Consider the following 25,407-nt stretch of genomic DNA (forward strand, 5'->3'; position numbering starts at 1 on the left):
AAGTGGAGTTGGAGACCATTATTCTAAATGAAGTAATTCAGAAATGGAAAACCAAATATCGTATGTTCTCACTTATAACTGGAAGCTAAAGTATGAGGATACAAAGGCATAAGAATGATATAATGGACTTTGGGGACTCAAGGGGAAGGGTAGGAGGCAGGTGAGGGATAAAAGACTACCCATTGGTATGTGGTCAAGTGATCTTCAACAAGGGTGCCAAGAATACACAATGGGGGAAGGATAGACTCTTCAACAAATGGTGTTGTAAAAGCTAGTTATCCACAAGCAAAAAAAATTAAAAGTAGAATCTTATCTCACAAAGAAAAATCAACTCAAAATGTATTAGTGATTTATACATAAGACCTGTAACTGTAAAACTCCTAGAAGTCAACCTATGAGGGAATCTTCATGACATTGGGCTTGGGAATGATTTCTTGAATATGACACCAAAAGCACAGGCAATAAAAACAAAGAAAAAAATGGTACTAAATGGAACTAAAGCTTCTGCACATCCAAGAAAATAACAGAATGCAAAGGCAACCTATGGAATCGGAGAAAATATCTTTAAACCATGTATCTGATAAGGGATTAATATTAATCCAAAATGTACGAGGAACTTCTATATCTGAACAGAAAAAACCCAAATAACCAGATTTTTAAAAAATGATCCAAGTCTTGAATAGGTATTTCTATGAAGAAGATACACAAATTGTCAACAGGTACATAAAAAGATGCTCAACAATACTAATCATCAAGGAAATGCAAATCAGATATTACCTCACATTTGTTAGAATGGCTATTATCAAAAACAAAACTAATGTTAAAGTGTTTGTGAAAATGTGAAAACATTGGAAACGCATACATTGTGGGTAAAAATCCAAAATGCTGGAGCCACTGTGGAAAACAGTATGGAGGTCTCTGAAAAAGTTATGAATAGAATTACCATACAATCCAGCAATTCCACTATTGGGCATATATTCAGAATAATTGATATCAGCATCTCGAAGAGATACCTATACTCCCATGTTTATTGCAGCATGGATTTAATAGGTGGGTCTTAGCCTATTTTGTGGGCTACTGTTCAAAGCACAGTTTAAGAGCCCTTGTGGTGGTGCCACTGGAATTCTCAATGGCTCCCTCTGGTGCTGCCTAATGGCGCTAAGGGAGCTTCTCCAAGCTACGCTTCTGAATGTCTCTTGGTGGGGGATGGTTTTGATATGGGATTTCCCTAATGCTTTCTCCAACTATCTCTGCGTATGGGAGGAGGGTCTCAGCATGCAGGGACAAAGAGGCTTTCTGCCTTGGGCCAGTTGCTGTACCTGTGTCACTAGCCCATCAACTATGATGTCTCTATGCCGGAGATGATAATCTTGAGCCTGTGGGTAAACATGCTTGCTGTGACTGTATCCCATTTTCTAGTTCTTCTCACCCTCGTTTCTATGTAGGATGGAAATATAGCCTTGGGTTTTTGGGGAAGAAGAGGTTTCTCATTTTTCAGCGCTGTCTCTTTTTCTATCTAGTAACTCTAGATAGAAATCACTGCTTTAGTGATTCTGGGCATGTGGATTGGGAAAGTCTCAGGCCTGGAAGAGACAGGATGCTTTCCTGCCAAGAATCTCAATCAAATTGTCTGGCCCAAGATGCCAGGATCCCTTTATGTCATAGGGTCTTCTATTCATTCCCGAGGAGGAAAAAAATGACCAGGGTGCCTTTTGCTGTTAGATTTGGAGTCAGGAAATCCTGGGCCTGGAAGGCCTTCCATTGTTTGGTGGGATGACCAAGACATCCTGCTTCTTTGTTGTTCCTCCATTTCTGGAGTCCCTTACCAGTTTTCCTTCTTCTTACCACCTTTCAGAATTTTTTTTTTTTTTTGGTTGCATCTTGGATTATTTCCAGGGTATAAAGTTGAGTTTAGTAAATAAGAGAAGGGAGAAATAACTCTATGCCATCTTGTAAGATCTGTGATTAGTTAGCTTTTTTAAAAAAAAGTTATAATGATGACTTTGTAAATATTTTTCTGCACCTCTAGCAAGTTTTGCTTTGTGTATTTAAAGATGGTTTCATTATGTGCATACAAGTTCAGAATTATGAAATTTTCTTGATGAATTGGTCATTTCGTTATTCTAAATTTATTAGGTTTTTTTTATTGCTGACATAAAACAAATCACCATAAACAACAACCATTCATTATTTCACATTTCTCTAAGTCAGAAGTTCAGGAGGCTCAGCTGAGATCAAGATGATGTAGGACTGTGTTCCTTAATGGTGATTCTCAGGAAAAGTCTACTTTCAAGCTTATTAAGGTTGTGGACTAAATTCTGTTTCTTATAGTTATATGACTGAGATCCCTTATTCCTTGCTGTCAGCCAGGGAGGTTTTCTCAGCATCTAGAGGCCACCTATATTCTCTAAACCATGACCCTCTTCATCTTCAAATTAGTGACAGCAGTTTGAGTCCTTCTCATGCTTCAAATTTTTTTGAACTCTCTTTATGCATCCTCTTTTGACACATCTCTATTTTGCTTACAACCTAAGAAGATGCTCCACTTTTAAAGACTAATGTGATTAGATTAAGAGGAACTAAATAATCCAGGATAACATTACTACATTAAACATATTTTTAATGTAATTTTGACCTTATAATTTAAAAAGTTCTTAGGTTCCAGTAATTTGGATGTGGAGATCTTTGGGGTCCATTATCCTGTATACTATATGAGATGACACTCTCTCTTATTAATAATGATTTTTCTTAGTAATTTTATGTTATATGATATCAATGTAGTCACCTTCACTTTCTTTTCATACTTTATATTGCATCAAAAATTTTGCACATCTGCATTTTTGTATATAGCATATAGGTATATTTTTTATTTAAATTTGATTATTTCTGTCTTATAGGTGAAATATTTAGCTCATTCACTTTTATCAGAAATATGGCATTTTTAGATATTCGCACATATTAATTTTTGCTTTCTATTTTAAAATTTTCTATATCTCTTTCTTTATTCTTCTTTTACTCAAGTTATTTTGGGTTTTATTTATATATTTTTTGGCTCTGTTGGCTTGGGAGCTATATACCTTACTTCTATTTTTTTAGTAGTTACTCCCTTCCAGGACCTTTCACCTCACAGATATAACAAGGTCTGAAGATAATGCCTTAATGTCTTTTCTATACAATAGAAAGACTTTTAGCTCACTTAACCTAAATTCAGCCTCTCATCACTTACATTCTATTTTGTCTAATGTCTAAGATTTGTGCTTTATTAAAACCTTCCTTAGAATTTTTAAAATATACTTCTTTTTCATTGATTCGTGTTAAACCATATTTTTATTATTTTACACTGATAATTTATTTGTTAAGATTCCCCTGTTAAGTCTATAAATTTCTTTGCTTAATATTTTTTCCTTTGTCACAAATATTCATTTTGGGTTAATTTTTCCTCTTCTTGCAGTATTGAAATAATTTTAGAGTATGTCAGTTGGTAATAAAATTGGCTGTTGTTTGAAAATTTATTTAGTTCTCATTATTGAGTAATAATTTTTGAGAACACAATTTGGTTTTTACATTTATTTTCTCTTACACTTTTTATATACTGTCTTCTGGTTGTCCTTATTATTATTGAGATGTTTGTTTTAAGTATAATTATAATTTTTAAGCCCATATTAATTTTTAACTACTTAAAAAAAACCTTTGCCTTAATGTTTTGCAATTATATTACAATGTCTCTAGATATATCATAATTTCCTTTACCATTTTAGTATTCATTGTATTTCCTGGTTCTTTATATTTAATCAGAGTTACAGAAGTCTTAGGAAATTTCTTGACAAATATTATAATTCATTAACTCTGTTTATTGCTTTCTTCTGTGACTTCAATTATACCAACAGTACTCCTTTTCATTTGTTCACATGTATTAAACCTTTATATTTTCCATCTACTTGCCTCTCAATATTCCATTCTGGGCAATTTCTTCAGGTCTATCATTTAGTTCTAAATTTTCTTTTCAACTATGACTAAACTGTAGCTTAATCCATCCTGTGAGTTGTTTTCGTTTTTTTTTTTTTTTAATTTTTTTGACTTTTTATATCATCTATTTTTTGCCCTAATGCTTAATTCAGAGCATAGCACATAGCTATTCCCAATATGTTCTCCTTAAAGGTATTTATATTTGATTTTTAAAAGTAAGTAACAATAAAACTATGACAGAGGAGCAGCTTTTTCCTTTGAAAATTGTGGTTTAAATGCAGTAAGGGTTATTAACAATTCTACATGAATGACTTCCTATTTCACTGAAGTGTTTTATAAGGTTTTTAAAACAGTACTTCATAGCATCCCGCTCTTCAAAACATCTGTGGCTCTTTTTGGTTCCTATTAAGTGATAAATAACAACAGAATTTTGGTTCACATAAGGACCTGAAACAAGAAAGTTGGTTAAGCTATTCATACTTGTTGCTTTGAAATTGGGCTCACAGAATTTAATTTTATTATGTCTATAATTTGCACTGGTATTTTGTCAATTACCTTTTTTCTTAACTTACAAGGTACTTTTTTTAAAAAAAGAAAACCATATACAAAGCTTAGATTATATAATATAATGAACTGGTCATTTTTCTTATCTCTCTATTCAAATCATAGATTTCAAAGAGTTTAAATTATTAATTAATTTGTGTGTGTGTGTTATGTAGTGGAGAGGCAAACTTGATACATTTAATGCTTTAACATTATATACTGATGCATTCCTAATTCAAAGTTACATCATGATATGAAGGAACATACACGTGAAGCTATTAAGAAAACATTTTTGTTTGTAAGGATTTTGAAAGTTGGAGGATCAAATAATAAAACTCAGAATTTTTCCTGTCCAAAAAAAAAAATGTGGAACATGAAACTCACCAAATGAGAGATATCTGAGAAATTGTAGTCAGTCCATGATTTTTCTCCCCTCTCTGAGAACTATCACCCTCTATTCAAACAAATCTATAAGCAGAGTCCATGGTATCATGTTTGTACTGTGTGACATTTGCCTCTAGGCCAAGGCTGATTGTCCCATGTATTTTTTTTAATTTTGAGAATTTAATTTTACATTTTTACACGTTCAAACTCGGTTACTTTTTAAATATTCCTTTTCATTGTGTCTTTTTGTTCATTCATTTTTCTTAATTGATGTATTTCATGAAGATTTATTAATTTTTTAATTTGAATATCCCTATTTCTATAATCTTTGGTGTCTATAAATCTCTTGCTTGTTGTTTCTCTTAACTCTAATTGATGGTGATTTGTTTTCTGGTTTTGTGTGTGTGTGTGTGTGTAATGTTTGATTAATATTACTTAATCACTGGGAAAGTCAGTGCTTTTCTCCAGAGAACAGGGGTTTAGTTTTTCTGGTCCAGAGCCTGGACTATTCTGGCAACCTTCCAAGTTGCCATTGTTAAATTGCAAATCTCAGAGAAGGAGAGAAAGAGGAAAAGTACTATTTCACAAAAGATTCTTATTAAATGTTTTTATCATGATTTTTTTCTCCTTGTAGGATTTTGCTTTTTGAGGTTTACCTATTATGATGATCTGATCAATAGTAAATATTCATTCAGTTGGTGTAGATAGCTTACATAAAATTCACCAAAGAGTATTCAGGGATTACGTGAAATTCTCAGCATAACTGGTTTATTGTTTCAGCTTATTCATGCTACTCTTGCACTTTCACAATACACATTAGAATATCAAATAACTTAATAGATATTCCATTAAAGAAACATATTTGTGTCTATATAACTGAGCATTTCCAAAATATATGTGAGTATGAAACAAACCTATTTCTAAGATAATATTTATTAATATTTCAAGTTTAATGGAATTTGCTTTAGGAAATGCCAGCTAAATATTATATTAGCTCTGATGGGTTATTACCCATAGTTGTACCATAACTATTAAGTGATATTTTAAAATTGAGGCAAATGTCTTTTTCTCACTCAAAATCTTATATATTATACAAAAACAAAACGTGGTTTTGTCAATACCTATTTATTCCAGGTATGAAGAATATCACACATTCTCTTCACCTAAACACACAGACACACACACACACACACACACACAAACTTATCTAAAGAATCTTCCTATTGCTTACATAGTAGACATAATTAAGTAAATTTGAATGGGAGAACCAACTAATTGTGAGAATACCAATAGATATTCAGGCACTGTCTTGAGTGTCTCTGATGGATTGAGTTTCTCCAAACCTAGATTTGCTGACAGAAAAAATGTTAAAGATCCTAAATGTAAGCTAATCCTGAAAAGGAAAATCTGGCCTGATTACCCAGGCCTATTGGCAGGATCTTTCTGTTTGTAGGGGAAACTGGTTCCTGCACAGTGTGCGTTTGAGGCCACAAACTTCATGACAGCCAACCACCCTGTCCTGTGATCATAATTTGGGAAGCTTTGCAGATCGTGGTAGTATAAGTTATAAAGTCTGATAATGTTAACAATCAACTCCTTGACCCATTTTTACATCTTGGCTAGTGACTATTTTTCCTTATCAATGTATAAGGCACATTAGACTATAAATAACATACTTTTCAAAACAACACCATTTTTTCAGTTACAGAAACAATGACAACTGGTCTTAAAATACTTAGACTCTCTTAATTTATTTCTTATGATTTGGGGAGGCAGGACTTGACAAAATTGAAATCTGTATGTGTTAGATAATTTGGGCAATTTTGAAGTAATAAAGTTTCAAAAACAAGTTATTTGACTCTCTACTAATATGTGTGAATGGTGATTAATTAGAGGAAAAAAATTTAAAATTACTTCAAAAAGAAGAGTTTCTGAATATCCATTGATTTTCTCCTAGTTGGTCGATTCCCCCATGCAAATGGGGGAAGATGGCAGCATTTACACTCTATGCTAATGAAGTAAGTCACTTTTATTACAAAAGTGCTAAAAAGTTAATGTGATCTATACTTTGCAGGACTTTTATTTGGGCTTTAGAACTAAAAGTTTACTGCTACTACATAGTTCTTACTGTATGTTTTTCTTACTATTTTTTTTATTATACTAACTGTAATAGACAGTGAATGGAAAACTTAATTTTGGGACTCTGTCATCTGCACACCTATGTTCCCAGAGTTTGAGGAATCAATGCAAGTGGTTTAGATGTGACACTTTGGAAAAATATACTTCCCCAGTGCCTATAAAAGTAAGTACCTCCGAGTGAAGGGTTAGTATTAGGAGTGATCAGAGTCATATATGTTAATTAGCTTGTTAATTATTCTCTACTGTCACGTAACTGATGAAAATTTCTATGTGTTTTCCATATATCACTTTATTAGCTTTTGAAATTTATTTTATCTCAATTTTGCCTGTATAAAATGTGGTATATGATGTTCTGGGATACATGGGAATGGTGTGGAAATCAGAACAGGATGTGTTCCAGTCCAAACATATCTTTAGAGTTGACTGTGCCCACAAATGTGTTTCTGAGAGTGATGGTCTGACAAGTCATAGTCTGACAAGACATGACCGTTTTCCAAATTTTTACTTACAAATTAAAACACGAAAGTAAATCTATAATGTATGTTTATGAAAAATATTTTGATATCATCTCAGCCATTTAATAAGTCCCTAAAGAGGCTCTCATTTATTCCTGAAGAAGAGTCCTTAATATATTGTGAATGCTCGTTGATTCTGATAGCAAGTTGACTCCCCATTACTGCAACTGTTTTTATAATGTAGAAAGAGCGCTAAGTGTCAAGCACTTTACCTTTCCATAGCTAAGGAAATCCTTAAAAATATAATGGGGTTCCAAATCATAGAGTCATTTTAGTACTTTAATAAGACCACGATTTGTTTAATGTGAGCAGAAAAACATTGTAATCAGAATTATCCTTACCTGTAGGAGGTACAGACTCTGGTGAATTATGAGGGATGCTGGAATGCGTTTCTGACCCAATTGATCTTGCAATTAGTACTGACCATGAAGTTTATTTGGTGATTACTTCATTTACTTAAGGCAGTAATTATGGGAAGAAAGGATTGGGTAAATGTTGGTCAAAATATACAAAATTTCAGTTGGGGGAAGAAGTTCTAGAGATCTACTGTACAGTATGGTGACTATAGTTAATAACAGTGTATTAACTAGTTAATGTATAATTAATATATAATATATTTTAGGTATTCTCACCACAAAAACTGATATGTGTGGTAATGCATATGTTAATTATATTTACCTAAACCAACAATATATACATATTTTAAAGCATCATGTCATATACCATAAATATATACAATTCTTTTTTGTCAATTAAAAATAATAATAAAAATCAAATGTTATCCAGAAGAGTTTTAATACTCAGAACTGTTTGATAATAACTTATTGTGTGTTAATTTATACATTGCCTTTATTTATCCCCATTCAGTTAGAGTCTGAGTTGTTACAGAGATAATGAGTCAAATGGCTGGTGCATGGAGCTGTAACAATGTGGAGGAGCATAGGATGAAACTTTGCCACAGGTGGGAAATACTAACATGCAGAAAAGGAGTCCTAAAAATGACTCAATATGTGCTAAATAAATGACTTTTAAATGTAGTAAGTGCCACTTCTGTACACAATTATTGGTAAAGAATAATTTTGGAGTCCATTTTTAGATACCTTGTCAGCTTTCAAAAATATCACCATTTGAACACAGCAAGTGGTTTCTGATTTTTATTTCTTTAATTTGCCAGATTGTTTGTATTCTTGTAATTATAACTAGCCTAAATGGATAGCTACTGAGAGTGTAGTGTCTGTGCTGAAGATGTTAATGCATTTATGTTTTCTTTATTGCTCTGGGAAATAGTGGTATTTCATGTTAACATTGTGAGTTCCTCTGTGCCTCTTTAGCACACTATTTATTCCATAAATAACATGACAATAAAAATAAAGTCGAGTGACCACCCACTTTAAATCTACATTCAAATCAAATTTCGTCACTAAATTATTGACATAAATAAATACACATAATTGGTTTTCAAAATGTGGCTACCTCCCCATTATTCAGGACTTGATTATACAGGTCATAAGTTACTGATATGGTTTGACTCTGTGTCCCCACCCAAATCTCATCTTGTAGTTCCCATAATTCCCACATGTTGTTGGAGGAACCCGGTGGAAGGTGACTGAATTATGGGGGCGGGTCTTTCCTGCACTGTTCTCGTGATAGTGAATGGGTCTCACGAGATTTGGTGGTGTTAAAAACGGGAGTTTCTCTGCACAAGCTCTCTCTTTGCCTGCCACCAACCACATAAGATATGACTTGCCTCCCCAGCCACGTGGAACTGTGAGTACAATTAAACCTCTTTCTTTTGTAAGTTGCCCAATCTCGGTTATGTCTTTGTCAGCAGTGTGAAAACAGACTAACACAGTTACTTAAGCTTGTTTCCTGCTTGTCAGCATCACCACTAGAGTCAGGATTCAGGAAGAGAGAAGAGGAAAAAAGCATGACAACCATGTTTGCATCCAATAATCAGCTATTCTACTGATGTTATGGGGAGGAAATTGTAGTATCTTGCTAAGATAAAGATTGTGGGTTATTAGTAGATTTAATTAGTCCATACTAAAGACTGTTGTAATTAGAACTGAGAACACAAAGTTGAAATCACGTACATTTATAAACATGTATTATATCTGTATATTAGTCTACGCTATATATAAATACGAAGAAATAACTCTTCACAATGGCTATAATAAAAAGTGTAGTTACTTCCTCTTCATGATTTTTCTTTTTACACTTAAGTTACAAGGTCCTTTTATTAAAAATCCAAATGTGAAACTCCTGTCCATCTATGGGTAATGAAAATAAAAGTTTCATGAAATAATATTTACCCTTAATATATGTGATATACTTTTATATTGCTATCCTAGTCTGCATATTTGATGTTTTTTAATAGTGGTCGAGCCCTACTGAATTGATAAAATGACTTGTTAATAGATTTTTAAATCACAAGTTGAAAGAAACTGTTTAGTTAACTTGACAAGCTATCTTGATGTTGCATATCACTAGGTAACTGTAAACAGTGCAGATTGTATTTACTGCCCCTGGAAAAAAATGCCTGGATTTTATCATTACTTCCTAAAACCAGATTAACTAATTTTTATTTTAATCGTATGTTATTATTTAATAATTAAATACATTAGGTATCACATTATGTTATTACCCAAGCCACCAATTTGTAGAAAGGAATATTAAATTTGTTTTTTAAATTCAAAATCTCTTTTGTTAATTTTTTGCCATTTAAATCTTTCTATGAAGCTGAACTCTGGTGATATAATTTAAATTAAAGATAATATTAAGGCCTTTCTCAGGTTTTATAGAGCAGTTGAAGTTAGTTTCCAGGTATTTATGGAAAATGCTACTAATGAGGGAATTAAAAAACATCAAGGGTGGAGGGAGGGGCAGAAAGCAATCTAATCAAACTATTTTTATTCAAATTTTTTGCCTTATTCATTTTATTTAGTTAGTTTTAATAGATGCTATATTGACTAGTTGGAGAGCGAAAAAAGGAGTAGAGTTTGAGTGGAATTACAGTGCACACAAACACAAGAGACTGAAAAGAGCCTTATTCATTTATCATTAAAATGGCTTTGACTTTAAGGTAAATCATGACTGTAAAGCTCATAAGTTCAGAGATTGTGCCTGTTTAATTAACTCTGATAATTCTAATATAGCCTGGTACCATAGAAGTCCTCTATAAATATGCATTGCATGGATACCTGAATTGATGTATAATTTTTGTACTTTTGTGAGTATTGAATATTTTGCAGTGCTTTTTTCTGCACATACCATGCACCTAATAAATATTTTTGAATGATGAACTTTTGCCTGCTTTGCTAAACTTTCACTGTTTGATAATTTTCACTAGACCAAAAATACATTAGAAAACATAGAAATTCATTTCTGTGATGACAGTGCATACAAGAAATTCCAGGTTAGTCTGATTTAATGTATTTTTTCTCAGTTGTCAAATGTGGTGCATGAAATTTTATTTCTGTACACATATAATAAATTGTGGTTGAGATTTTGGTCTCTCTCACATTTGTTTAAATAGAAAAAGAAAATATGCTCCTAATACAGTCATCATATGAATCCTAGGATGAATCCCCATTTTTTGGAGGCTTTTAAAGCTCTAAATCTACTTCTAAAAATTATGCTGTTATCCTCTATAAAAGAGACTATTGAGAAAATTATTCAAAAGCTGTTCTTAAAATTTAACATATTTCACCCTCACATCATATTTTATAGTTTTATTTTGTACCTCAGGCCCAGATTGTTGAAAACTGAATGAATTCAACCATTTCTTTATGTGTATAAAGCAGAAAGTAACCAACATAAAAAGATTACAATTGATCCTGAATATAAGTCAACCAAAAAAATTATCTTTCTTTTTGAACTGTATATATTGCATACATTCAAAACAATAAAGCTATTATTTGGTTAGTGTCAGAAATTTTCAAGAACTTCCAGATATTTTTAAAATTAACTTTAGTGAGATAGAATTGCATACAATAAAAGGTATATACTTTAAGCATAGAGTTGCATGAGTTTTGACAAATGTGTACACCTATGTAATAATTACACTAATCAAGGTTAAGAACATTTTTATCACCCCAAAACATATTTCTTCTCTTGGAGTCAGTTCCTATACCTCTACTGCAAACAAGCACTGATGTGATTTCTAACTCTATGTATCAGTTTTTCTTTTTCTAAAACTTGATTTAAGTTGAATATCTATCAGTATTTTTTATTTACTTTTGTATTACTCTATTGCTTGAATATATTGTATATTTTCCATCTAATTCTCTTGTTGATGGATGTGTTGATTGTTAAAGTTATAGCCATTATTTTTTATAGCTATTATAATTTTTGCTCAAGTGACAAGTGGTTTTGTGGACACATTTTTGTTTCTCTTGATTTAAATCCCTAAAAGTTAAAGTCTAACAGTATAGGCTAGGTTAATATTAAGTTTATAAGAAAATGACAAATCTCTTTTTCAAATTCATTACGCCGTTACCACCCATCCCCAGCTTTGTGGTATATATGAATTTCATTTGTATTTACCTTTATGAGACAATTGTAACTATGAAAAACATTGGCAAACTGATCGTGTAAAGTATGACAGCTAGTATAGAATGCATTTATGGCCAAAAAAACCCCAGGGCAATATGAAATTTCCTAGTTAGTGAAAGTAGAACCTGAAGGGTGGGTGCTTAGGTTGACAGGAAAAGGGAAGTAGAGAGAAATAAAGAGGTCAGAATGAGATAGAGAATGAATTAGGAAACACGCACTACTTCACCACTGTGCCTGTGTTTTCTATTCCATAGAAATAAATCTATACTTATTTTTCTGAATAAAAATTCTATTGACCTCATTTAGATTATTTTACAACCAAGAGAAAATGAGAAACACAAGGCAGCAAAATGGTAGGTGCTCCTCTCACTACTAAGAAATAACAAATTTATGGCATAACTCTTGACACTGGGAGAAGATAGCAGCATACTGTAGAATCAAAGGAACAGACGTTGAATGAAGAGATATTGCAATTTTAGTCCTACTTCTGCTGTTTATTAGAGTGTGACTTTGTACACGATGCTCAATATTTCTGAGCATCTATGATTTCATAAGTTGTATGAGAAAATTATAATGATAACCTCTCTAGCAGATTAGTTTAGGAATTCAAAGAATATTTTTCTCATTTGCCTAGCTATTTTGATACATTATGAATATTAATCCTTCTTTCCGTGTTTATGGGGGTTATTGCATAATAAGAAATACAACTTCATACATGTATAATCAAACCACAAGTCAAAAGGGTTGAGGATAGCCTAGATATTGCCTATGACATTTATACTCCTTACAAGACCTCTAGTATATCTTCAATTTTGAACATTGAAAGAACTAGAAGATATATTGAATTTGTTCATTTTGGCTACTACTTTCTTATTAAGAATTGCCTATTTTCTCACACTTTGAAGATCCTTGAAAAATATGACTTTTATCACAGTAATTGCACTGAGTTAACCAAAAGTGGTAGTAAGCAATGAAGCCAGCTACTTCACTCATGAGTTGTTCTTTTAGAATATGAGGCTCGTCAATCATCTTACCCTGTTTTTATTTATTTCACATCACTTTGAAATTACTCACCTTTACATATTTGTTTATGTTCCATCTTTCCACTCAAATATAAATTCCATAATCAGTATCAGATCAGTGTCATATCTATTGTGTTCTCCTTTTCTACCCAGCATTAACATAATGTCTGATGCATATTCTCTGTTTAATATATCTTTCTAATAAGCAGTCTCTTACTTCTTTAAAGCTTTCTTTTTGCAAACTTTCTCCTCAAGGTACTCTGAAAAGGAAAACCAAGAAGGGCCACTTTAAAATACTTCAAATACTTAATAAACAAGTAAACATTTGTATGGTTTCTCAATAAATGTTTTACAGTTAATACTGGATATTTCCTTTCCTTAGGGAGAAAAAATAACAACAAAGTTATAGACTAATATCCATTTTTCAGTGAGCCTTTGACAGAAAAAAAATGGTCTAAATTTTCAAACTGTTGGGAGAGAGTCAGGGAGTGGCAGTGTTGACAAAAATGTTAGGTAGGTACAAGAACTGTGAAACAATGCTCTTCTCCAGCTAATGAGTGTTTTATGGCAAAGCCTTCTGGACATAGAGTTTGAAAATCAGCTGTTATTCTATCAGTGGAGGTAAAGCTTCTATTTTCTGTGACCTTTGATCACTTACTTAATTTTCTCTAAGCTAAAATTATTTTTTTACAGACTCTCAAAAAGAATGAGAAAACAAAGGGCTTATTTTAGAAAACAATCCTGAGAATAAATCCAAAGTGTTGCCAGTCATTTCGTACATTGATTTTTCTTATGGCAAACACTTCTTTTTTAGTATAGATTGTTATTTATTTTTTGAGATGTAAAATTCTATGGATCTTATCAAATGCATAATGTCAGATGTCAATCATTTAGGTATCCCAAAGAATACTTCACATCCCCAACCCAGGCAATCACTGATCAGTTTACCATCTCTGTAGTTTCACCAGTTCCAGAATGTCATATAAATAGGGACATAAAGTGTGTAGCTTCTTCATACTGTCTTCCTTCACATAGCAATAGTTATGAAAGATCAATCCATGTGTTTGCATGTGTGGATACTTCAATACTTTCTTTATGAATGGTATTCCATTGAATGGATGCACCCTAATTTGATTATGGATGCAGCAATGGAAGGACATTTTAACTTTAAGGTTTTTTTTAAAACTTTTATTTTAGGTTCAGAGGTACATATGCAGGTTTATTATATAGGTAAACTGTGAGTCACAGGAGTTTGGTGTACAGATAATTTTATCACTAGGAAAATAAGCATGGTACCACCATCTTTGGGATTATGGCTGAACACCTTTAAGTAAGAATCCCACCCAGGTGGAACAATAGTTGTTGCCTTGATAATCCTGCTCAGTATGAGAGGAACCACAGATTCAGACATTTGGTGTATGTGCTTGGCTGAGGAACCAATGGGGCCGAAATGATCTCAGCCTATTCTGGAACTTTAAATGGGGTGATTGACCCAGACTATCAAGATTAAATCAGTCTACTACTCCACAATGGAGGTAAGGAAGAGTATGCGTGGAATACAGGAGATCTCGTAGGCTGTCTCTTAGTATTACCATGCCTCCTGATTAAGTTCAATGGGAAACTACAACAGCCCAATCCAGGCAGGACTACAAATGGCCCAGACCCTTCAGGAATGAAGGTTTGGGTCACTGCAGCAGGTAAAACTCCATGACCTGCTGAGGTGCCTGCTAAAAGCAAAGGGAATACAGAATGGATAGTAGAAGGTAGTCATCAATACCTGCTACAACTACATGACCAGCTGCAGAAATGAGCACTGTAATTGTCATGAGTATTTCCTCCTTATGTTGTTAAGAACATGTTTGTGTTATATTAGAAAATATGTTCATTTTATTTCCTTTTATATCATGTGACATAAGATTTATTGACTTCATATCAGCATTTAAGTTTTGTTAATGTAATAGCATTTATGTTGGGGATTGGTTCATTTCTGGTTATACAAAGGAAAGCTGTATTGTGCTAGGTGTAATTATGACCTTATTATTGTCTTTATTTGGAGATTATATACTATTTCAATAATGTGTATGGTTTTAAGTTGACATGGGGCAGATTTGTGATGGTTAATATTGAGTGTCAACTTGACTGGATTGAAGAATGCAAAGTATCGTACCACATTTTCTTTTCCAACATACCATTGATTGGCATGTATGTTGATTCTATGTCTTTACTACTGAGAATAGTGCTACAATGAACATATGTGTGTGTGTGTATTTGTGGTAGAATAATTTATACTCCTTTAGGTATACAGCCAATAATGGAATTTCTGGGTCATATGGTAATTTTGTTTTAAGTTCTTTGAGGAATTTCCACACTGCTTTTCACAGTAGCTGAAATAATTTATTGTCCCACCAGCAGTATATAAGTGTTCCCTTTTCTCCACAACCTCACTGGCAACTGTTATTTTTTGACTTTTCTATAATAGCCATTCTGACTGTTGGGAAATGGTATCTCATTGTGGTTTTGATTTGTATTACTCTAATGGATAGTGATGTTGAGGATTGTTTCATATGCTGTTGGCTGCATGCATGTCTTCTTTAGAACAGTGTCTGTTCATGTCTCTTGTTCACTTTTTAATGAGGTTTTTTTTTGTTTTTGCTTGTAAATTTGTTTAAGTTCCTTACAGATTCTGTATATTAGACTTTTGTCAGAGACATAGTTTGCAGATTTTTGGCATTCTTAAAAAATTCAACCAAAAATTTTATATTCAGCCAATATGTTTCATAAGTGAAGGAGAAATAGAGTCCTTTTCAGACAAGTAAATGCTCAGGAAATTTATTACCTCCAGACCTGTCTTACAAGAGTTCCTGAAAAGAGTGCTAAACATGGAAAGGAAAGAACATTACTAGCCAAAAAAACACTTAACTATACAGACCAGTAACACTATAAAGCAACCAAACAAGTCTGCCCAATAACCAGTTAACAACACAATGACAGAATCAAACTTGCATATATTAATACTAACCTTGAATGTAAATTGGCTAAATGTTCTGATTAAAAGGTGCCGAATGGTAAGTTTAATAAAGAAGCAAGATCCAATGATATGCTGTCTTCAAGAGATCCATTTCACATGCAGTGACATTTATAGGATCAAAATAAAGAGATGAAGAAAAATCTACCAAGTTAATGGAAAACAGCAAAAAAGGAGTTGAAATCCTTATCAGTCAACACAGACTTTAAACCAACAATGATCAAAAAAGATAAAGAAGGGCATTACATAATGGTAAAGGGTTCAATGCAACAAAAAGATCTAACTATCCTAAATATGTATGCACCTAACACAGGAGCACATGGATTCATAAAGCAAGTTCTTTTAGACCTTTAAAGAGACTTAGATTCCAATGCAATAATATTGGGAAATGTCAACAACCCACTGACAGTATTAGACAGATCATGGAGGCAGAAAATCAAGAATATTCAGAACCTAAATTCAAACCTTGATCAAATGGACCTAATATACATCTACAGAACATTCTGTTGTGGCTTTTTTACTCCCATAATTCAGGAGGCAGGAGTGTTACAGCTCTTTTACTCCCACCATCCATAGCTCAGTGAGCAGGAATGTTACAGCTATTTCACTGCCACAATTTGGCAAGTTGTGGATTCTTGTCCCTCAACCAAGAGGAATAAAGTACACAGACACTGGAGAGGGGGTAAGGCAGAGTAGAATTTATTAAGTGAAAGAAAAGCTCTTGACAGTGAGAGGGGACCTAAAAGTGGGTAGCCATCTGTGAGGCTGAGTCCAGGGTTTTTATGGGCTTTCAATGGGTGAATGCATGCTGACTGGTTTAGGGGTGGACTTGGAAAAGGCACCGTTTGATTAGTTAAAAGGCATCATTCGGAAAGAACCAATTGAGGAAGAGTGGATAAGACAGAGATGGAAGTTCTCCCTCTGGAGTGTGGATTCTATCTGGAGCTGGTAGCTTGGTTTTCAGGCTTTAGTCTGTCCTTGGCTTGAAGGTCAAGTTTCACCAAGGACCCCTCCCTGTCTGCCCAGAAATTTGTCTCTTGCCACTGTCAATTCCACCCCAAAACAACAAAATATACATACTTCTCATCAACACCTGGCACATACTCCAAAACTGACTACAAAAGTGGACATAAAATAACGCTCAGCAAATTCAAAAAGAATCATACCAACCACATTCTTGGACCACAGCACAATAAAAATAGAAATCAATACTAAGAACATCACTCAAAACCATACAATTACATGGAAATTAAACAATCTGCTCTTGATTTGCTTTTGAGTAAATACTGAAATTAGGCAGTAATCAAGAAATGCTTTCAAATTAATGAGAACAATGATACAATATGCCAGAATCTCTGGGACACAACTAAGGCAGTGTTAAGAGGGAAGTTCATTGCAAACTTTTACCAAACCTTCTTTGCCAAAATTGAGCTTCCTGTTTTGATTCTTCATCTATGTCAAAACTTACTAATTGTTAGCAGCTGGTTTATTCTTCTCTCAAATTATGTCTCATAATTGCTCTATGAGTCAATAAGTGATGCCAATGAGGATGTCAGTTATTTCAATAGATCCTTATACTCTACAGATGGTATTTACATAGCACAGATGAAGCCAACTAATGGGGGCTATGTAAAGAAGGTGGTGAGAAATCAATGGTGGCATAAATTAATAAAACTTCTTTGGTTTCAAGAGTAAGTAAGCTTCATTTGCCACAAAATTGACCATTTGCATAATTACATATGCTAGAATAATACTTTAATGATTTTTCACGTGAAGGAGTTTTTAGCTTTTCATCTGTTTTAACCAAGAGGATACTATAATGATTTTTCCCATGAAGGAGTTTTTAGCTTTTCATCTGTTTTAACCATGAGGATAAAAGTACCAAATACTTTTTCAAAAACTCCCTCAATTTTCTGCAGTCTCTTAGAATGTTTCAGCCATTTTTATCTATCTTTTATTTTGATGAAAAGGGTTCTACTGTTACAAAAATAACCTTGCATTTATGCTTAATTTTGTATTTTCTGAGACTTTGAATATTTACTTATCCTTGCTTCTTTTTTCATCTCCAAACTCTCTTCATTCCTTCCTCCTCTGTATCTGCTAATTAAATACATCACTGCATCACCTCCAAAAACAAACAAATACCCCTCTCATTATGTTTTTTAATCCTGAAATATAGTTTTTATATCTTCTTTCTTCTATCAACGGATATATCAAAAACCTAAGTTATACATGTTTATTTCAATATTAGAAGTAATATTCATCCATGGGATTCTGAATTCTTCTTTTATCACAGTTATTCAAATTGCTGCCTCAGAAGTAATGGAGAATATCCTAAATACAAATTCAAAAGCCTATTCTCAGTACTCAACAAAATTTAAAACTGGAGCATCTTATCCTGATGATCACCCACTTTTTGAAAATGTTTTCTTCCTTTTCTTTAGTGTCAGTGCACTGTTCTGCTTTTTGTTCTACTTCAATCTTATTCATGCATTGACTCATCTCATTGATGGATATACCAAAAACCTAAGTTATACATATTTATTTCAATATTAGAAGTAATATTCATCCATGGGATTCCGAATTCTTCTTGTATCACAGTTATTCAAATTGCTGCCTCAGAAGTAATGGAGAATACCCTAAATACAAATTCAAAAGCTTATTCTCAGTACTCAACAAAATTTAAAACTGGAACATCTTATCCTGATGATCCCCCACTTTTTGAAAATTTTTTCCTCCTTTTCTTTAGTATCAGTGCGCTGTTCTGCTTTTTGTTCTACCTCAATCTTATTCATGCATTTACTCATCTGTATTCATTCTTACCTTAAATAAAGATGGTTCTTGAAATTCAGCCCCTATGTCTTATTTTGGCTTTTACTACCAACCAGAGCAATTTAAACCACTATTGAAATTTCAGCTGTCACAATTCTTTGATGTGAAACCACATTTCTAATTCTGACCCCTTTGCTGAGATCCCATCATGCATTTTCAATTGCATGTGGATACTTTCATATTCTTGTCTAAATTCCAACATGCCCAAATCCAAATATATACTATTTCTCCCCCAAATTCACAATTTTTACATGTGTGTGTCTATAGAACTGAAATTCTTTGGAGAAGATGTGTTTGATGGTTTTCACACTGCTGATAAATACATACCCAAGACTGGGTAATTTATAAAGAAAAAGAGGTTTAATGGACTCAGAGTTCCATGTGGCTTGGGAGGCCTCACAATCATGGTAGAAGGTGAAAGCACATCTTAAATGGTGGCAGACATGAGAGAATGAGAACCAAGTGAAAGGGGGAACCATTTATAAAAACATCAGCTCTCATGAGACTTATTCAATACCATGAGAACAGTATGGAGGAACCGCCCCTATGATTCAATTATTCCTACCAGGTTCCTTCCACAACACGTGCAAGTTATGGGAACTACAATTCAAGATAATATTTGGGTGGGGACACAGACAAACCATATCATTCCACCTCTGGCCCCTCCAAAATTTTATGTCCTCACATTTCAAAATCAATTATGCCTTCCTAACAATCCCCCAAACTCTTAACTCATTTCAGTATTAACTCAAAAGTCCATAGTCCAAAGTCTTATCTGATATAAGGCAAGTCCCTTCCACCTATGAGCCTATAAAATCGAAAGCAAGTTAGTTACTTCCTAAATACAGTGGGGGTAAAGTCATTGGACAAATACACCCATTCCAAATGGGAGAAATTGGCCAAAATGAAGGGACTAAAAGCCCCATGCAAGTTTGAAATCCAGTGGGTCATTCAAATTTTAAAGCTCCAAAATGATCCCTTTGACTCCATGTCTCACATCCAAGTCACACTGATGCAAGAGGTGGGTTCCTATGGTCTTAGGCAGCTCCACTCCTGTGGCTTTGTAGGGCACAGACCCCCTCCTGGCTTCTTTCAAAGGTTGGGGTTGAGTGTCTGTGGCTTTTTCAGGTGCACAGTGCAAGCTGTCAGTGGATCTACTATTCTGGGATTTGGGGATGGTGGCCCTCTTCTTATAGTTCCACGAGGCAGTGTCCCAGTGGGGACTCTGTGTCAGGGCTTCAACTCCACATTTTCCTTACATACTGCCCTAGAAGAGGCTTTCCATGAGGGCCCTGCACCTGCAACAAACTTCTGTCTGGACATCTAGGCATTTTCATAAATTCTCTGAAATCTAGGTGGAGATTCCCAAACCTCAATTCTTGACTCCTGTGTACCCACAGGGTCAACACCATGTGGCAGCTACCAAGGGATACAGCTTGCACTCTCTGAAGTCATGGCCCAAGCTGTATCATAGCCCCTTTTAGCCATGGCTAGAGTGGCTGCTACTCAAGGCACCAAGTTCCTAGGCTGCACAAAGCAGGGGGACCTTGGATCTGGCCCACAAAGCCATTTTTCCCCTAAGCCTCTGGGCCTGTGACACGTGGAGCTTCCACAATGTTCTCTGACATGCCCTGGAGATATTTTCCCAATTGTCTTGGTGATGAACATTTGGCTCATCATTACTTATACAAATTTCTGCAGCCAGCTTGAATTTCTACACAAAAAATTGTTTTTTCTTTTCTAGCACATCGTCTGACTGCAAATTTTCCAAACTTTTATGCTTTGTTTCAATTTTGGAACTGAATACTTTTAACAGCACCCAAGTCACCTCTTGATTGCTTTGCTGGTTAGAAATTTCCTCTGCCTACCTTTACTACAATTCCCAAAAAGGTCCTGATCTCCATCTGAGACCACCTCAGTCTGGATTTTATTGTCCATATTATTATCAGTATTTTGGCCAAAGCCATTCAACAAGTCTCTAAGAAGTACCAAACTTATCCACTTTTTCCTATCTTCCTATGAGCCCTCCAAACTGTTCCAACCTCTGCATGTTACCCAGTTTCAAAGTTGCTTCCATATTTTTAGGTATCTTCACAGCAGCACCTCACTCCTGGTACCAATTTACTGTATTAGTCTGCTATCATGCTGCTGATAAAGACATACCCAAGACTAGGTAAATTATAAAGAAAAACAGGCTCAGTGGACTCACAGTTCCACATGGCTGGGATGGCCTCACAATCATGGTGGAGGGCAAAAGGCTCATGCTACATGGTGGCAGGCAAGAGAGAATGAGGACCAAATAAAAAGGGTGAAATCCCTTATAAAAACATCAGCTCTCATGAGACTTATTCACTACCACAAGAATGGTATGGAGGAAACTGCCCCAATGATTCAATTATCTCCCACTGGTTCCTCCCCATAACACATGGGACTTATGGGAGCTACAATTCATGATGAGATTTGGGTGGGGACACAGCCAAACTATATCGGAAGGTTACAATAAGGTATTAAGGGTCTAATTGATATCACACTTATGGTATTTCAATTTTCCCTAGGGAAAAAAAAATTATGCAATAGGTAATATTATTCTCATTTTACAAATAAGGGATTTGAGGCTTAGAGAGATTTTGTAACTTGCTTTATTTCATATGACATTAGGCAGCAGATTCAGAGTTTGAAGTCGATTGTGCCCAACCCCAATCATGCTTAAAATCCTGGATTTTTTTTTTGAGGTTTTCCTTTTTTAGATTCATCTCATAAATTCACATTCAACAAATCTTAGGAAATCTAGCTCAAAATAGCTTCTATATTTATACCTCTGTCCCTATTTACATTGTGAGTTACTGCCAATTGCATATTCTAGGCCCTCATTATTTCTTACCTTCATTACAACAATGCCCTGCCAACTCCTTTATCTTTTGTAGTCTCTTTACATCTCCAATCACACTTTTTATGATAACTAACATATTATAGAACACTCCACTATATATGTAAATGCACTGCTACAAGTTGCCAGAAAAGGAAAAGCAGAAGATAGCATCACATTTAGGGTTATTCATGAGCTTTTTATCAAGCTAACTGTCCAAATTATATATTTTTATTTGTGCTTTTTTTCAACCCATATCCAGCTACTTGCATGACTACAAATGTGATTTTCCCCTTTTCAATAATATATATTTGCTCATATATTTTTCTATTTTTAATGCCATTCTCTGTGTTAAAAACTGATACAATTCTAAAAATAGAGTCACGTATATATTGCCAGTTAATTTTATACAAAGTTAAGAGCAATTTCACGAAGAATGGACAGTCTTTTAACTAAGTTATGCTTGAAAAATTGGACAATCATATTCAATAAAAATAAAACAATACAAAATGCAACCTATACAAAAGATGACTCATAATGTTTTATAAATCTATATACAACACTGCAAACTATACAACTTCAAGAATAAAATATAATAGAAAAACTTAGCCTCATTGGGTTACATATATATATATATATACACATATATATATACACATATATATACATATATATACACATATATATACATATATATATACACATATATATACATATATATACACATATATATATACATACATATATATAATATTTTACCAAAAGTACAGTCACAGAAGAATAACACTAGATAATTGGACATTATGCAAATTAAGAACTTCTGCTCTTCAAAATACACTGTTAAGGTAATGAAAAGAAAAATCACACTTTTTCTGGGAGAAAATATTTTAAGACCATATATCTGATAAGAGACATATAACCAGAATGTATAAAGGACATTCAAATCTCAGTAATGTGTAAACAGCAATCCTTCAAAAAAGGACAAAATATATTTTATTAGTCTGTTCTCACACCACTAATAAAGGCATACCAGTGACAGGGTAATTTATAAAGGACAGAGGTTTAATGGACTCAGTTCCACATGGCTGGAGAGGCCCTATAATCATGGCAGAAGGCAAATAAGAAGCAAAGGCACATCATTCATGGTGGCAGACAAGAGAATGTGTGCAGGAGAACTGCCCTTTATCAAACCATCAGAGCTCATGAAAATTATTCACTATCATGAAAACAGCATGGGAAAATGATGATTGCCTCCCAACTGGTTCCTCCCACAACATGTGGGGATTATGGGAGCTACAATTCAAAATGAGATTTGGATAGGGACAAAGCAAAACCATATCATTCCACACTTGGCTTCCCCCAAATCACATGTTCTCACATTCCAAAACCAATCATGCCTTCCCAACAGTCTCCCAAAGTCTTAACTCATTTCAACATTAACTCAAAAGTCCAAAGTCTCATCTGAGAAAAGGCAAGTCCCTTCCACTTATGAGCCTGTAAAATCAAAAGCAAGATAGTTACTTCCTGGATATAATGTGGATACAGGCATTTGGTAAATACACCCATTCCAAATGGAAGAAAGTGACCAAAACAAAGGGTCTACAGGCCCCATGCGAGTCCAAAATCCGATAGGGCAGTCATTAAACTGTAAAGGTCCAAAATGATCCCTTTGACTCCATGTCTCACATCCAGAGCACACTGATGCAAGAGGTAGGCTCCCACAGCCTTGGGCAGTTACACCCCTGTAACTTTGCAGGCTACAGCCCTCCTCCCAGCTGCTTTCATGTGCTGGCATTGAGTTTCTGCAGCTTTTCCAGGCACATAGTGCAAACTATTGGTGGATCTACCATTCTGGGGTCTGGAGGACAGTAGCCCTCTTCTCATAGCTCCACTAGGCAGTGGCCCAGTGGGGACTCTGTGTGGGGCCTTCAACCCCACAGTTTTCATCTGCACTGCCCTAGCAGATGTTCTCCATGAGGGACCCGTTTCTGCACCAAACTTCTGCCTGGACATCCAGGTGTTTTCACACATCCTCTGAAATCTAGGTGGAGGTTCCCAAAGCTCAAATTTTTATTTTTATGCACCGGAACGCTCAACACCATGTGAAAACTGCCAAATCTTGGGGCTTGCATCCTCTGAAGCCACAGCCCAAGTGATACCTTGGACCCTTTTAGCCACCGTTGGAGCAACTGAGATGCAAGGCAACAGGCCCCTAGGATGCACACAGCAGGGTGGCCCTGGGCCTGGCCCTCAAAACAATTTTTCCCTCCTAGGCCTCCAGGCCTGTGATGGGAGGGATTGCCACGAAGGTCTCTGACATGACCTGGAGACATTTTCTCCATTGTCTTGGTGATCAACATTTTATGCTCCACTTTCTCTTCAATGCTTTGCTGCTTAGAAATTTCTTGCACCAGATCCCCTAAGTTATCTCTCTCAAGTTCAAAGGTCCACAGATCTGTATGGTGGGGGCCAAATAGCACCAGTCTCTTTGCATAGCAAAAGTGATCTTTACTCCAGTTTCCAACAAGTTCCTCATCTCCATCTGAGACCACCTCAGCCTGGACCTTATTGTCCACATCACTATCAGCATTTTGGTCAAACCCATTCAACAAGTCTCTAGGAAGTTTCAAACTTTCCCACATCTTCCTGTCTTCTGAACTCTCCAAGTTTCTAGAAGTTCCAAACTTTCCTAAATTTTCCTATCTTCTTCTGAGACCTCCAAACTGTTTCATCCTCTGCCTGTTGACCAGTTCCAAAGTTGCTTCCACATTTTAGGATATCTTTATAGCAGTGTCCCACTCTCTGCTGTACCAATCTACTGTATCAGTCTGTTCTCATGCTGTTAATAAAGACATACCCAAGACTGGATAATTTATAAAGGAAAGAGGTTTAATGTACTCACAGTTTCACATGGCTAGGGAGGCCTCGCAATCATGGCAGAACACAAAAGGAGAAGCAAAGGCACATCTTACATGGTGGCAGGCAAGAGAGCATGTGCAGGGGAACTGCCCTTTATAAAACCACCAGATCTCATGAGACTTAGCCACTATCACAAGAACAGCATGGGAAAAATCCACCCCTGTGATTCAATTACCTTTCACTGGGTCCCTTCCATAACATGTGAGGATTATGGGGGCTACAAATCAGGATGAGATTTGGGTAGGGACACAGTGAAACTATATCACATATGAAAGGACGCGTGACTAAATTAAATATACACATGGCTAATGAGAATGTGAAAAGATTAACCCCATTATTCATTATGGAAGGGAATGGAGAAAAATATGAAATTTCTCCATGCACATATTATAATGGCAAAAACATTTTATTAAATGACATACTAAGTGTTGATGAAGAGATAGAGCAACTGGAGCTCTCACATATTGTTGGTAGGAAAGCAAGATTATATAGCTACTTGAGAAAACTGTTAAATACCTAGTTAGAATGTTAATTATACACTTAAAATGTTACCTGGTAATCTTACTGCTAGGTTTTTTCCTGTGTGAAATAAGATCTTAAATACACACACACACACACACACACATACTGTAAAAGAATTTT

The sequence above is a fragment of the Pan paniscus genome, chromosome X (genome assembly GCF_029289425.2).
Source record: "Pan paniscus chromosome X, NHGRI_mPanPan1-v2.0_pri, whole genome shotgun sequence".
In the NCBI taxonomy this organism is placed as follows: Eukaryota; Metazoa; Chordata; class Mammalia; order Primates; family Hominidae; genus Pan; species Pan paniscus.